At 43.4% G+C, this 16,781-nt stretch overlaps 1 long non-coding RNA gene and 1 other non-coding gene across 2 annotated transcripts; both read right to left on the bottom strand.

Annotated features, from left to right (window-relative positions):
* Nucleotides 1-1,250: 1,250 nt before the first annotated feature.
* On the bottom strand, nt 1,251-1,327 carry trnaa-ugc (transfer RNA alanine (anticodon UGC)). The gene has a single exon. It is a non-coding gene; the product is annotated as a tRNA-Ala (tRNA).
* Nucleotides 1,328-8,013: 6,686 nt separating this feature from the next.
* On the bottom strand, nt 8,014-9,895 carry LOC139554302 (uncharacterized). The gene is made up of 4 exons (XR_011670811.1): nt 9,669-9,895; nt 8,847-8,916; nt 8,672-8,761; nt 8,014-8,217 (listed from the first exon to the last, which is right to left on the bottom strand). It is a non-coding gene; the product is annotated as an uncharacterized lncRNA (long non-coding RNA).
* Nucleotides 9,896-16,781: the final 6,886 nt, after the last annotated feature.

The following is a 16,781-nucleotide window of genomic DNA, read 5'->3' as shown; positions in this document are numbered from 1 at the left end:
AATTGGAAGTGTACCTGTGGATGTATTTCAAGGCCTACCTTCAAACTCAGTGCCTCTTTGCTTGACATCATGGGAAAATCAAAAGAAAATCAGCCAAGACCTCAGAAAAAAAATTGTAGAGCTCCACAAGTCTGGTTCATCCTTGGGAGCAATTTCCAAACGCCTGAAGGTACCACGTTCATCTGTACAAACAATAGTACGCAAGTATAAACACCATGGGACCACGCAGCCGTCATACCGCTCAGAAAGGAGATGCGTTCAGTCTCCTAGAGATGAACGTACTTTGGTGCGAAAAGTGCAAATCAATCCCAGAACAACAGCAAAGGACCTTGTGAAGATGCTGGAGGAAACAGGTACAAAAGTATCTATATTCACAGTAAAACGAGTCCTATATCGACATCGCCGCTGAGCAAGGAAGAAGCCACTGCTCCAAAACCACCATAAAAAAGCCAGACTACGGTTTGCAACTGCACATGGGGATACAGATCGTACTTTTTGGAGAAATGTCCTCTGGTCTGATGAAACAAAAATAGAACTGTTTGGCCATAATGACCATCGTTATGTTTGGAGGGAAAAGTGGGAGACTTGCAAGCCGAAGAACACCATTACAGCCGTGAAGCAAGGGGGTGACAGCATCATGTTGTGGGGGTGCTTTGCTGCAGGAGGGACTGGTGTACTTCACAAAATAGATGGCATCATGAGGTAGGAAAAGTATGTGGATATATTGAAGCAACATCTCAAGACATCAGTCAGGAAGTTAAAGCTTGGTCGCAAATGGGTCTTCCAAATGGACAATGACCCCAAGCATACTTCCAAAGTTGTGGCAAAATGGCTAAAGGACAACAAAGTCAAGCTATTGGAGTGTCCATCACAAAGCCTAGACCTCAGTCCTATAGAACATTTGTGGGCAAAACTGAAAAAGCGTGTGCAAGCAAGCAGGCCTACAAACCTGACTCAGTTACAGCAGATCTGTCAGGAGGAATGGGCCAAAATTGACCCAACTTATTGTGGGAAGCTTGTGGAAGGCTACCCGAAACGTTTGACCCAAGTTAAACAATTTAAAGGCAATGCTGCCAAATACTAATTGAGTGTATGTAAACTTATGACCCACTGGGAATGTGATGAAAGAAATTCAAGCTGAAGTAAATCATTCTCTATTATTCTGCCATTTCATTTTTACATTTAAGTCATTTAGCAGACGCTCTTATCCAGAGCGACTTACAAATTGGAAAGTTCATACATATTCATCCTGGTCCCCCCGTGGGAATTGAACCCACAACCCTGGCGTTGCAAGCGCCATGCTCTACCAACTGAGCCACACGGGACCGTATTTCACATTCTTAAAATCAAGTGGTGATCCTACCTGAACTAAGACAGGGAATTTTTCCTAGGATTAAATTTCAGGAATTGTGGAAAAACTGAGTTTAAATATATTTGGCTACGGTGTATGTAAACTTCCGACTTCAACTGTATATGAGAGAAGCCGTAAGTTGCAAAACAAGTGATGGCTAATGTGACCATGTCACGGACCACATTAGGAAGAAAGGATGCTTTCTTCAGGACCTCCATTGAATGTTGGTTTGCAGAGCTCCTCCATAACTCTACAGAACTCCACATTATTGTTTTCTCTATTTCACCCTCACTTCAAAATCTTAATTAAACTAATCCCCGTGAAGGAGTTAAATGCTTAATTCCCTCCATGGCTCTTAGGCTGCATGGAAATGTTCTCCCAAGGGGCTACAGCACAAAAAATAGCATCATTTGATAAGGAAGAGGAGAAAATAATTGTGTTCCTCTTGTGCATTGCTTGTTCCCCTTTTGTCTGCACATTACGTTTAAATTGATTTGAACATGTTCGGATCGTACACAAGGAGACTACGTGAGAGATTTAATGGGACTCAATGTTGCTTCTAATAGCACCTTGAATTCGCTGATGTGGTTGTTTTTATATTTCCAAGAAAATCACTTTATATTTTACTTCAGACATTTGAAATATTTGTAACAGCAACGTGACAGAGCACTCAGAGATAATGATGACTTATCTTTTAGCCAAAAGATCAATGGCCAAACCCATTGAAGATAACTACTGTATTGTATTCATAAAAATAAATTGCATGCACATACAGTGAGCTTCAATAGTATTGGGACAGCCACAAATCTGTTGTTGTCTTGGCTCTGTACTCCAGGACTTTGGATTTAAATGATACATAGACTATGAGGTTAAAGGGCAGACTGTCCGCTTTAATTTGAGGGTATTTTCATCCATATTGGGTTAACCCTTTAGAAATTACAGCCCTTTTTGTATATAGTCCCCCATTTCAGGGGACCAAAAGTATTGGGACAATTCACATATGTGTATTAAAGTAGTAAAAGGTATTTGGTCCCATATTGATAGCACAGTAATGACTATAATGTAATGACAGTAATGACAGTAATGACACAGTAATGATAGCACAGCTTGTGACTCTACAAAGTTGTTGGATGCATTTACTATTTGTTTTGGTTGTGTTTCAGATTATTTTGTGCCCAATAGAAATGAATGGTAAATAATGTATTGTGTCATTTTGCAGTCACTTTTATTGTAGATAAGAATATAATGTTTCTAAACACTTCTACATTAATGTGGATGCTACCGTGATTATGGATAATTCTGAATGAATCGTGAATAATGATGAGTGAGAAATATCATACACCCCAGAAATGCTAACCTCCCCCGTTATTGTAATGGTGGGAGGTTAGCATGTCTTGCGGGTATGATATTTGTGTGTCTGTAACTTTCTCACTCATCATTATTCACGATTAATTAGTAGTCACTGGGTGTATTGGTACACCAGCCAAAGTGTAATTAATAATTTCACAATGCTCAAAGGGATACTTTTTTACTTTTTTTTACCCATCTACCAATAGGTGCCCTTTTTGCGAGGCATTGGAAAACCTCCCTGGTCTTTGTGGTTTAATCTGTGTTTGAAGTTCACTGCTCAACTGAGGGACCTTATAGATAATAGGGAGGAGGTCAGAGGTCAGAGACCTGGCAGTGTGGTACCAGGACAACAACTTCTCTCTCAATGTGAGTAAGACAAAGGAGCTGATCGTGGACTACAGGAAATGGCGGGCAGAACAGGCCCCTATTAACATCGACGGGACTGAAGTGGAGCGGGTCGAGAGTTTCAAGTTCCTTGGTGTCCACATCACCAACAAACTATCATGATCCAAACACACCAAGACAGATGTGAAGAGGGCACAACACCTTTTCCCCCTCAAGAGACTGAAAATATTTGACATGGGTCCCCAGATCCTCAAAAGGTTCTAGAGCTGCGCCATCGAGAGCATCCTGACCGGTTGCATCACAGCCTGGTATGGCGATTGCTCTGCATCTAACTGTAAGGCGCTACAGAGGGTAGTGTGTATGGCCCAGTACATCACTGGGGCCAAGGTTCCTGACATCCAGGACCTATAAATTAGGCGGTGTCAAAGAAAGGCCCAGTCATAGACTGTTCTCTCTGGTACCGCATGGCAAGCAGTGCCGGAGCGCCAAGTCTAGGACCAAAAGGCTTCTTAACAGCTTCTACCCCCAAGCCATAAGACTGCTGAACAACTAATCAAATGGCCACCCAGATCCCCCCACCCCGCACCTTGTTTTTACACTGCTGCTACTCGCTGTTTATTATCTATGCATAGTCACTTTACAAATTACCTTGACTAGCCCGCACATTGACTCGGTGCCGGTTCCCCCTGTATATAGCTTCGTTATTGTTATGTACATTTCTTGTGTTACTTTTTGATTGATTTGATTTGAGTTAGTTTATTTAGTAAATATTTTATCAACTTTATTTCTTGAACTGCATTGTTGGTTAAGGGCTTTTAAGTAAGCATTTCACTGTAAGGTTGTTGTATTCGGCGCATGTGACAAATAACATTTGATTTGATAATTGTATGTGTAGGGTACAGAGATGAGGTAATCATTGAAAAATCATGTTAAACACCATTATTGCACACATGGAACTTATTATGTGACTTCTGTGATAGACAAATTACACATTTACCTGATTTGTTTGATATTAATAGTTAGCAATTAATACTTAAAAAATAGGATGATATTTTTGTCCTGTTAGTGTCTGTGTTTTTATGGTCTCCACTCTAGTTCCCTGCAGCTAATCTGGGTGGTATGGTCACTGGAGATGGCTTGAGCTGACAAATTAGTTAAAGACTGCATTACATAGACAGGAATCTGTTTTACTAGAGATCGCTTAGGAGTAGAAAAATCCCTCATTGTCTCAAAATCATCCTTGCTTCTGGGAAACTAAGCCAGGATGGGGTTAAGACAACAACCCACATGCAGATAACGACAGGATGAACCCAGAGTGGCTTATGATGGTCCTTGGTCTGCATGAGGGGGGTTGAACCAACCATGACTGAGCATTGTTAGTGTCTGCTATATATAGTGCTCTGCATTTGTGTAAAGGTTAGGTTACTTGGTCCAACACTCAAGGGTGGGGGGGGGGGGGGGGGGGGGGGGTCGACCAGCCTCATTATTGCAATAATTAATCAATATTAAATAAAGATGATTGTTTGAAGAAATTACCAAATCTCTCAGTACTGAATTTCCACGACACTTCTTAAGCAAATGTTTACTCCTGAACTTATTTAGGCTTGCCATAAGAAAGTGGTTGAATACTTATTGACTCAAGACATTTCAGCTTTTTCATTTTTTTATTAACTTGAAAACATTTCTATAAACATAATTCCACTTTGACCTTATGGGGTATTGTGTGTAGGCCAGTGACACAAAAATCTACATTTAAACCATTACAAATTCAGGCTGCAACACAACAAAATGTGGAAAAAATAAAGGGGTTGAATACTTTCTGAAGTAAGTGAATTTGTCCAAATACTTTTGGTCCCCTATAATGGGGGGACTATGTACAAAAAGTGCTGTAATTTTGTAATGGTTCGACCGATATGGATGAAAATACTCTGCACTTTAACCTCATAGTCATTATATAATTTCAAATTGCTGGAGTATAGAGCCAAAATAACACAACAATTGTCACTGTCCAAATACTTTGAGCTCACTGTATTTCTCTTGTTTCTCTGTGACAATCAAGTAATCTTCTTAATCTACATAATTAAAATGCTGCAGTATACCAATGTAGTTGTGCTGTTTAGCTGTACTACTTTTTCTTGATGGCACCAGATGAACAAAAAAATGTTCTAGCCACAGGGCAATCTATAAAACATGCCTGACGATGTGAATGAACATGTCTAAAAATAATATTGGATCACAGTGTATTGTGTTCTCAAATCTCTTTTCTTGTAATCATTTAAAAACAATGTTTGAGGTGTGTAGCCTACACTCTTAGAAGAAAGGGTTCCAAAAGAGATCTTTGGCTGTCCCCATATGAGAACTTTTTGAAGAACCCTTTTTGGTTCCAGGGAGAACATGGAACCCAAAAAGGTTCTACCTGGAGCCAAAAGTTTTATTCAAAGGGTTCTCGTATGGGGACAGCCGAAGAACCCTTTTAGGGTCTAGATAGCACTTTTTCTCTAAGTGAACTGTGTACAAAACGACCAATTCTGTGCAGTATTTAGGTGTTTCTTGTTGACTCTGGCAGACTGTCTCCAGAGTTAAGAAAAATATCACTAGCATACAAATTATCTGACATTTCTTCACCTTATTTCTCCCAAAGTCCACACTTAAAAATATTTGCTGCTTGCCTATGAGGCAAAGTGAAGGAAACTGTTCTCTCAAATAATATCCTTCAAGTCACAAAATGTTTTGTCATGATTATAACAAAGAAAGCTTTATGACATAGCTTTCATGCCTTGTCTGAAAAGTAGTGTTACCTAATGTCCTTTAGTCTTATAGTATGATAGTAGACATCAAGTACCTTCAGATGACCGTGTTTCTGATCTTGTGACTTCTTGATAAACTTGCACATTGATTGGGAATAATACGACCAGGAATACGACTTTCCCGAAGCGGATCCTCTGTTTGGACCACCACCTAGGACAATGGATCGGATCCCAGTAGGCGACCCAAAACAACAAAGCCAAAGAAGGGGCAGACGGAGCGGTCTTCTGGTCAGGCTCCGTAGACGGGCACATTGCTCACCGCTCCCGAGTTTACTACTCGGCAATGTCCAGTCTCTTGACAACAAGGTAGACGAAATTGGAGCAAGGGTTGCCTACCAGAGATACATCAGAGATTGTAACATTCTCTATTTCACAGAAACATGGCACTCTCGGGATACGTTATCAGAGTCGGTACAGCCACCCGGTTTCTTCACGCATCGCGCCGACAGAAACAAACATCTCTCTGGTAAGAAGAAGGGCGGGGGTGTATGCTTTATGATTAAGGAGTCGTGGTGTGATCATAACATATAGGAACTCAAACCTGACCTAGAATTCATTACAATCAAATGCCGACCTCATTATCTACCAAGAGAATTCTCTTTGATTATAAATCACAGCCGTGTATATCCTCCCCCAAGCAGACACCTCGACGGCCCTGAAAGAACTTCATTGGACTCTACGTAAACTGGAAACCACATAACCCGAGGCTGCATTTATTGTAGCTGGGGATTTTAACAAAGCTAATCTGAAAACATGGCTCCCTAAATTTTATCAGCATATCAAATGCGCAACCCGGGCTGGCAGCATTCTGGATCATTGCTACTCTAACTTCCGTGACACATACAAAGCCCTCCCTCGCCCTCCTTTCGGCAAATCTGACCACGACTCCATTTTGTTCCTCCCAGCGTATAGACAGAAACTAAAACAGGAAACGCCCGTGCTCACGTCTGTTCAACACTGGTCCGATCAATCTGATTCTACGCTTCAACATTGCTTCGATCACGTGGACTGGGATGTGTTCCGGATAGCCTCAGACAACAACATTGATGTATACGCTGATTTGGTGAGCGAGTTTATTAGCAAGTGCGTCGGTGATGTACCCACGATGACTATTAAAACCTTCCCCAACCAAAAACCGTGGATTGATGGCAGCATTCGCGCAAAACTGAAAGCGCAAACCACTGCTTTTAATCATGGCAAGGCGCCTGGAAACATGACCGAATACAAACAGTGTAGCTATTCCCTACGCAAGGCAATCAAACAAGCTAAGCGTCAGTATAGAGACAAAGTAGAGTCGCAATTCAATGGCTCAGACATGAGACGTATGTGGCAGGGTCTACAGTCAATCACGGATTACAAAACGAAAACCAGCCCCGTCGGACACCGATGTCTTGCTCCCAGACAAACTAAACAACTTCTTTGCTCACTTTGAGGACAATACAGTGCCATTGACACGGCCCACTACCAGAACCTGCGGGCTCTCCTTCACCGGAGTAAACTTGAGTAAAACATTTAAACGTTTTAACCCTCGCAAGGATGCTGGCCCAGAAGGCATCCCTAGCCGCGTACTCAGAGCATGCGCAGACCAGCTGGCTGGTGTGTTTACGGACATATTCAATCAATCCCTATTCCAGTCGGCTGTTCCCACATGCTTCAAGAGGGCCACCATTTTTCCTGTTCCCAAGAAAGCTAATGTAACTGAGCTGAACGACTATCACCCCGTAGCACTCACTTCCGTCATCATGAAGTGCTTCGAGAGACTAGTCAAGGATCATATCACCTCCACCCTACCTGACACCTTAGACACACTCCAATAAGTTAACCGCCCCAATAGGTCCACAGACGACGCAATTGCAATCACACTGCACACTGCCCTAACCCATCTGGACAAGAGGAATACCTATGTAAGAATGCTGTTCATCGATTACAGCTCAGCATTTAACACCATAGTACCCTCCAAACTACACTTGTGTGTGTATAAGGTAGTTGTTTTGAAATTGTTAGATTACTTGTTAGATATTACTGCACGGTCGGAACTAGAAGCGCAAGCATTTCGCTACACTCGCATTAACATCTGCTAAACATGTGTTTGTGACCAATAAAATTTTATTTTATTTGTTTTGACATGATGTAAAATTAGTTTCAGATGGACAGATAATGTTTAAATGCAAAATACTTTATTTTGTGTTTGGGATCCTCAGCTCAGTTTGGGACCCTTAATCCAGGCTGGACAGGAGGAAGTCAACCTGCATTTCTAGATTCACCATCACCTGCCACGAGAGCCTCACTGGGCTTTTATAGATGGACTCATCGAGGTTGAAGATGGAGTCCAACCACGTAGGCCTGCTGAAACTGCCTCACATCCTCAAAACAACACAATCATAAAATTCCTTAGAACTTGGATCATAAACTCAAAGATTCAGGTCTGTAATTCAGAGGGCCTCTGATTGTTTGGCTTGTAAGACATTGGAACTTTTCAACTAAACCTTATGAATCACTATTTCCTAAATGTCAGCCTCTGGGCAAAGACTGATTGAATCAATGTTGTTTCCTTGTCATTTCAACAACAAAAATGTAATGTGATGATGTTGAATCAACATGGAAAACTGATTGGAATTGAAAAAAGTATTTTTTTCACCCAACTTTTAACCTAAGTCCAATGACATGGTACATTTGTTTCATTGATTTCACATTGAATTCATATTCGTTGACAACTCAACCAAATGTAACTAAAAACTACACGCTGAAATGACGTCTGTGCCCAGTGGGAACTATATATCTGGTCTGATGAATACTGTGCAATTATGTGAATGGTTACCTGCTGGTTGAGCTCGGACAGGCCACTCAATACCATCCTCCCAGCGTGGGTGAGGTAATTAAGGGAGGTACTGTCTGAGGATGTCAGAGCCTGTGAGAACAAGACAGTACATTTAGAAATAGTACAGAAATGTACATCAAATGAAATACAAAAGGCGGTAAATTCACACTCTCACCTCCATAGCACGTCGGATACCAGCCAGCCTCAGAGAGAAGTTGGTTGTTCCTTGGTTTCCAAAGTAACTCCTGTAAATACAAATGTTTAGTAACAAATGTGCAACATAAGAAGCTTAAGCATACATTAATGCCATGAGATTAAGATATCCTTTTATGTTACAACTGCAGGATTCAGAAAAACCATACCAATGTAGGATCTTAATTTGATCACTCGTTTGTTGCTGAGAAACTTGTAGTGTATTTTAGTTTTAAAAAGGCTTTTAAAGTTTGTAATTTCCCCTTGGAAATGTCAGACTTGATTTGCCCTAACGAAAAATCTATCAACCCCTACAAAAATGTAAATTATAATCCACATAACTAATATTTCCTATGCCAAGAGTGTGCCAAAAGTGTGCAAAGCTGTTATCAAGGCAAAGGGTGGTTATTTGAAGAATCTTAAACATAAAATATATTTTGATTTGTTTAACATTTCTTTGGTTACTACATGATTCCATATGTGTTCTTTCATAGTTTTGATGTATTCACTGTTATTCTACAATGTAGAAAATAGTAAAAATAAAGAAAAATAAAGTGTTTCAACTCTATATCTGAAATGCTAAAGGTGTCTTCTTTTTTAAGACCATATCCATGTGCGTGAGGTGTATACTTTTGTTTCAAAGTAGATTTGCTTAAGACTACAAAGAAACACTGTGTGTGACCCTGATTAAGCCCACTGCAGGAAAAGGTTATTAAGGTCCTACATCTGTATAACTACAATATAGGGGCAGATTATTTCAAAGCAAATGTTTTTACTATAGATGAACACATGAAAGCAAACTCACCGCAGCTGGGGCACATGTGCAACATTATGTTGCTCCTCCACAAACTCCTAAAACTGTCACGATCGTGTGGAGGAGAGACGGACCAAAACGCAGCATGTGGAAAATAAGCCATCTTCCTTTTATTATAGAAGAAGGCAAAACGAAACAAAACACTTACAAACTAACAAAACAAATAAACGACCGTGAAGCTAATAAACGTAGTGCACACACACAGGCTACAAACGTTCAGACATAGACAATTTAGGCTACCCTAAATATGGCTCCCAATCAGAGACAACAGAAACCAGCTGTCTCTAATTGGGAACCCATTCAGGCAACCATAGACTTTCCTAGACAACTACACACAACATAGACACTGCTAGACAACTATACTAAACATAAACCCAACTACTCTAAATAAACCCCCTAAACCTTACAATCACCCTGGACACTACAAAACCCACATAAATACCCATGTCACACCCTGACCTAACTAAAATAATAAAGAAAACAAAGAATACTAAGGCCAGGGCGTGACATAGCCCCCCCCTTAAGGTGCGAACTCCGGGCGCACCAGCACAAAGTCTAGGGGAGGGTCTGGGTGGGCATCTAACCACGGTGGTGGCTCAGGCTCAGGGCGAGGTCCCCACCCCACCATAGTCAATCCCAGCTTATATCTCCCCCTACAAATGACCACCCTCATATTACCCCCACTTAATCTTTTGGGTAACATCGACACAAGGGGCAGCACCGGGATAGAGGAATAGCTCAAGACAGAGGGATAGCTCAGGATAGAGAGGTAGCTCAGGATAGAGGGGCAACTCCGGACTGAAAGGCAGCTCCGGACAGAGAGACAGCTCTGGACTGAGGGGCAGTTCTGGATAAATAGCCGCTCTGGGCTGAGGAACAGCTCATGACTGGCTGACGGCTCTGGACGCTCATGGCTGGCTGACGGCTCTGGACGCTCATGGCTGGCTGACGGCTCTGGACGCTCATGGCTGGCTGACGGCTCTGGACGCTCATGGCTCACTGACGGCTCTGGCAGATCCTGTCTGGTTGGCGGCTCTGGCAGATCCTGTCTGGTTGGCGGCTCTGGCAGATCCTGTCTGGTTGGCGGCTCTGGCAGATCCTGACTGACGAATGGCTCTAGCGGCTCCTGACTGACTAACGGCTCTGACGGCTCTGGACAGACGGGCGGCTCTACCGGCTCGGGACAGACGGGCGGCTCTACCGGCTCGGGACAGACGGATGGCTCAGACGGCGCTGGGGAGACGGATGGCTCAGACGGCGCTGGGGAGACGGATGGCTCAGACGGCGCTGGGGAGACGGATGGCTCAGACGGCGCTGGGGAGACGGATGGCTCAGACGGCGCTGGGGAGACGGATGGCTCAGACGGCGCTGGGGAGACGGATGGCTCAGATGGCGCTGAGGAGACGGATGGCTCAGACTGATCCTGTCTGGCGGAAGGCTTTAGCGGCTCCTGTCTGGCGGAAGGCTCTAGCGGCTCCTGTCTGGCGGAAGGCTCTGTAGGCTCATGGCAGACGGGCGGCTTTGCAGGCTCATGGCAGACGGGCGGCTTTGCAGGCTCAATACAGACGGGCAGTTCAGTCACCGTTGGGCAGACGGCAGACTCTGGCCGGCTGAGACGCACTGTAGGCCTGGTGCGTGGTGCCGGAACTGGAGGTACCTGGCTAAGGATACGCACCTTCAGGCTAGTGCGGGGAACAACAACAGGGCACACTGAGTTCTCAAAGCGCACTATATGCCTGGTGCGTGGTACCGGACTGAGGGCACGCACCTCAGGACGAGTGCGGGGAGAAATAACAGTGTGTACAGGACTCAGGAGACGCACAGGTGGCTTAGTGCGTGGTGCCGGAACTGGAGGCACTGGGCTGGAGACACGCACCATAGGGAGAGTGCGTGGAGGAGGAACAGGGCTCTGAAAACGCACTGGAAGCCTGGTGCGTGGTGTAGGCACTGGTGGTACTAGGCTTGGGCGGGGAGGTGGCGCCGGAAATACCGGACCGTGCAGGCGTACTGGCTCCCTTGAGCACCGAGCCTGCCCAACCTTACCTGGTTGAATGCTCCCCGTCGCCCGACCAGTGCGGGGAGGTGGAATAACCCGCACCGGTCTATGTAGGCGAACCGGGGACACCATGCGTAAGGCTGGTGCCATGTAAGCCGGCCCAAGGAGACGTACTGGTGGCCAGATATGTAGGGCCGGCTTCATAACATTTGGCTCAATGCCCAATCTAGCCCTACCAGTGCGGGGAGGTGGAATAACCCGCACTGGGCTATGCACCCGTACAGGAGACACCGTGCGCTCTACTGCGTAACACGGCATCTGCCCGTACTCCCACTCTCCACGGTTAGCCTGGGAAGTGGGCGCAGGTCTCCTACCTGCCCTTGGCCCACTACCTCTTAGCCCCCCCCCAAGAAATTTTTGGGTAGTACTCACAGGCTTTTCAGGCTTCCAGCCACGTCTCCTTGCTGCCTCCTCATATCTCCGCCTCTCTGCCTTCGCTGCCTCCAGCTCAGCTTTGGGGCGGTTATATTCTCCTGGTATTTCTCGGTCCAGAATTTCCTCCCAATTCCAATAGTCCAGTGTAGGTGGGTCCTGTTGTTGTTGCACACGCTGCTTGATCCGATGATGGTGGGGAATTCTGTCACGATCGTGTGGAGGAGAGACGGACCAAAACGCAGCATGTGGAAAATAAGCCATCTTCCTTTTATTATAGAAGAAGGCAAAACGAAACAAAACACTTACAAACTAACAAAACAAATAAACGACCGTGAAGCTAATAAACGTAGTGCACACACAGGCTACAAACGTTCAGACATAGACAATTCCCCACAACAAACTAAAGCCTATGGCTACCCTAAATATGGCTCCCAATCAGAGACAACAGAAACCAGCTGTCTCTAATTGGGAACCCATTCAGGCAACCATAGACTTTCCTAGACAACTACACACAACATAGACACTGCTAGACAACTATACTAAACATAAACCCAACTACTCTAAATAAACCCCCTAAACCTTACAATCACCCTGGACACTACAAAACCCACATAAATACCCATGTCACACCCTGACCTAACTAAAATAATAAAGAAAACAAAGAATACTAAGGCCAGGGCGTGACAAAAACAGACATCACATTAACATCAACTCTGGGCTCCCAAGGTAAGTCAGTTAAGAATGTGTTCTTAACTAACTTACCTGGATAAGTAAATCAAATAAATACTAAACTGCATTTCACCTGCAACTGAAGAGGACAAAACATTCAGTGACATCATAACAATACTTTCATCTTGACCTAAAAACTTGACAAACCTGTTGAAACCAAAACACTGTGTTTGGAACACAATGACACTTAGACACACACCTGTACACACAAGTACAAATGTCAGGAAAACAAAGAAAACGGGTTATTGACTGTAGAAAGAGTTTTACCTGAGGAGTGCTGTCAGGGGTCTGGGCCTGGTCCTGGGTGAAGTGGTAAGGTGGAGGGGAATCGGAAGGGAACGGGGGAGGCGGAGGGGGAGGTGGAGAATCCTGGGGGAACTGGTGAGAGGAGCCAGAGGACGGCTCATGAGGGGTGGTGATAATTTCAGAGGTAGAGAACTGATACGCCATCATGTCCTCCCCCCTCTCCTGAAACCCTTCCACTGTGGTGGAGATATCCACCTGCTGTTTAACAAACAACACCGTCAGCCCAACCACAATGTTGAAAACCCCTCAACCAAACACTGAAATAAATCCTACCACAGAGAAACAACGAGGCATACCTGGGCGTCCTCATAATAGGTGAACTCTGACCTCCTCTTGACGAGGCAAGACCTGAGTCCATGGATCCTTCTACCAAGGAACTAAAAATTAGGATAGAAATTCAAATGTATCATTTCATTTTGTCAACATTTATTTTAATAAGTAAATGGACATTTGCCACTTTCCATTTTTTGTTAATGAAAGTGTTTGACTGTACCTTAATACCAGTGACCTCCTTATTGGTGAGGACCACCTGGACAATACCCTTTCAAAGAGACACAGGGAAAAATTACATTTCATTCAGGAAATATAAGTAGCCCTATATTTTGTGCGTCATTTGACACAAATTAGGTGCATTTGAGATGAAAGATCAGTTGAGAATCTCTCACCCATGGGTCCAGGATTCTTTCCTGAACGACTCTGCTCCACCACAGCTGTTTCTCCACTCCCCTCACAATGCACAGGTGATGCATGTCCTCTTCATTTTGCTATAAAGAAAAACGTCTTCAGTCTGCACACCTCTCTGTATATTTTAGCTGTAGATTTCTATATCATTTGGCAGGCGATTTCAGTTTGGACTATCACCACTGGCAGTGATATAGAGCCCACATGATGTTCGTCAACAACTTTCCCATAGGTTTCAATTAGGACCAGACATACAAAAGAAAGCCCAGAGACAAATGGGAGTTAAAACACACAGGTGTGTTCATAAATGTTAAGAATATGTCTGAAGTACCTGCACTCGTCCATAACGGATTATCCAGGTATGGAAATGAAACGAACCCCAGTTCCCAACCAGCTGTATCTTCTCATAGGGAAAACCAGAGTCTTCACTATTTGGCTGCAAAACAAAGACATCCCCTAACTGTAGAGCTTTCTCTGTGATTAATAATAAACAGACCAAGGGATTAAAGCCAGACAGGGCCCCTGCCCAACCTCCTCATCCTCATAATAAGGAACAAGACAGGATCAATTTAAGAGTCAGTTTGAATGATAGACTGGTAGCCTATAGGAGTGACAGACTGGTATATGGAGGATCGCAAGAGGAGGCCACTGCATTATAGATTCTAAAAGAATTGTCAGTTGAACTACACAGGTCTGTGTTCAAAGGTTAAGGAAACATCTGAAGTATCTGCATATGAATGGCTACCTGTTCAGTTTGAGAAGACAGTTCCTCCCATACCATCCTCCCTACAGGAGTGAAACAGATGAAAATAGGCTGATCCATCCTGAAAATCTGTGAGAAAATAAGAAACAGCTTTAAAGACGTCAAAGTATTAATCTACCATAGTGGATACTGAAGGTAATTATCCCTATTAGATCACATGAGCATTTGGTTAATAATCTGCATGGTTACCTGCGTGTTTAACACTGCCAGCTCTCTCACTAACATCCTCCCAGCAAGGGTAAGGTAATAAGTCGGCTGCAGTTGTAAAAAAATATGGAATATGTTTACAGAAATGTATTTCCATATTGTTCTTCAGAAAACATCATGTTTGTGTTTAAGCTACATAAAACAGTCATAAGACCAGAGAGAAGACAAGAGAGTATCAGTACTGTTGGACTTACAGAGCTGGGAACCCACAGAGGTCCAGACCAAGGGACTAAAGCCTGACAGGGCCGCTGCCCTACCTCCTCATCCACAAACTAAGGAATAAATCAGGATCCATTTTCGAGTCAGTAAAATTACAGTTTGAATGTCAGATTGTTATTGAACCAGTCCTGATAATGAAGCAGTATTGGTATAGCCTGGGTGCCAGGCGGTTTCAGCTCTCTGACAACTCCTTATGGGATTGTCATGCAAATATAATTTTGCCACGATGGAATTGGCAAGAGAGCAGAAACAGACCGGTATCCAGACTATTGATAGGCCTACAGTATTCTTACCTGAACAAGGACTGGGCCATCCTGGTCCAGGGTGGGATCATGATCTTTATGAATAAACAGTAAAGGATTATTTTCTCTAAGTTGAAGAAATACTACAAGACACCAAACATCTGTCCATGTAGTTAGGCTGATCTTATAATTGAATTGGGTTTATATTGCATGATATCACATTGAATTTACTTGTCTGCATAATGTACCAATATGTTCAATTAAACCTCAAGAAAAGGTTTGGTTTCAGAGGAGCATGTTTGTTTGTTGTTATTAATAGTGGAATTACTAGCCATCGTCATGTCATCAAATGAGTCCTAAATGGCACCCTATTCCCTATTTAGTGCACTACTATTAACCAGAGCGTTTTGACAATATAACCAATGGGTCTGGTAAAAAAAATAATAGGGTATAGGGTGCCATTTTAGACGACTCCTGAATATAGTTTCAGTCCGGACTATATACAGCATGCCAAAAAGTAAGGAGGACCACGGAACTCTTCATATCATTCATTGAAATGCCTTCATTTGTATGGCATGTTCAATGGAAACAATGTTTAAAAACTTTCCATTGAACATTCCATACAAATAAAGGCATATTAATTACTTATATGAAGAGTACCTTGGTCCTCCTTTCCTTTTGATGGCCAATTTACCACTTTTACCAAAGAACCCCTTCTGTCTACCAAAACCTACTATTGTGTACCTTAGCAGCGCTTCCCTTCCTCCTTTTTTCTACACGTATATACAGTCAGTATTGCTATTTAGACATTGTTAAATTTGTAAATGTACCCTCTGTAATATTTGTGTTGTGGAGAAATGACCAGGCAGGAGACGGGAGTACAGTTAGTTTTCGTTTAGTCAAAACCTCTCCTGCTCTACAGTTCTCCCGGGCACACTCGTGCGCATGTGCATTTCCTATTAGGTGTAGTAACGTACACTGTCGTAATACATCACTGCTTAGTAACAGCATAGTAACTAATATAAACAGATGTAGATCCCAGATACTACACTCCTCCCCCATAGTGTTTAACTCCCAGAGAACAAGGTAAATATGTTAGGGAACTACTAATGCAATATCTGAACAATGCATTCTTAACATTTTTCAACTACTGGGTTGAAGCAGACTTTTCAGAGCCCAGCACAAATCCAGGGGATTATTCTGCCCCGAAGATGGAGTTTGTGTCCTAATAACTAACCCAGGTAATGTCCTTTTTCTTTCCTTTTATCTAGGACATATTAAAGTGTTTGTTTGTTTTACTGTCTGTTACCTCAAACAGCTCAACTCACAGGTCAAGCTTTTGAGGTGCCTTTCGCTGTCGAATAGGATATCTCCGCTCCTCCTGGGCTTCCGGTGGTGGGCCAGGTTCGGGTGGAAGGTCAGGCTCTGTCTCTCCCGTACGTCCACAGTCAGGAGAATAGTCCTGGGGGTCGTTATTTTTCTCTCGGCGTGTCTCTGCTGGGGCGTTGGACCGTAGCAGATGATCC

Source organism: Salvelinus alpinus, chromosome 26 (assembly GCF_045679555.1).
Source record: "Salvelinus alpinus chromosome 26, SLU_Salpinus.1, whole genome shotgun sequence".
NCBI lineage: Eukaryota > Metazoa > Chordata > Actinopteri > Salmoniformes > Salmonidae > Salvelinus > Salvelinus alpinus.
The sequence above is the reverse complement of the archived record's forward strand: the minus strand, read 5'-3'. Positions and strand labels throughout refer to the sequence as shown.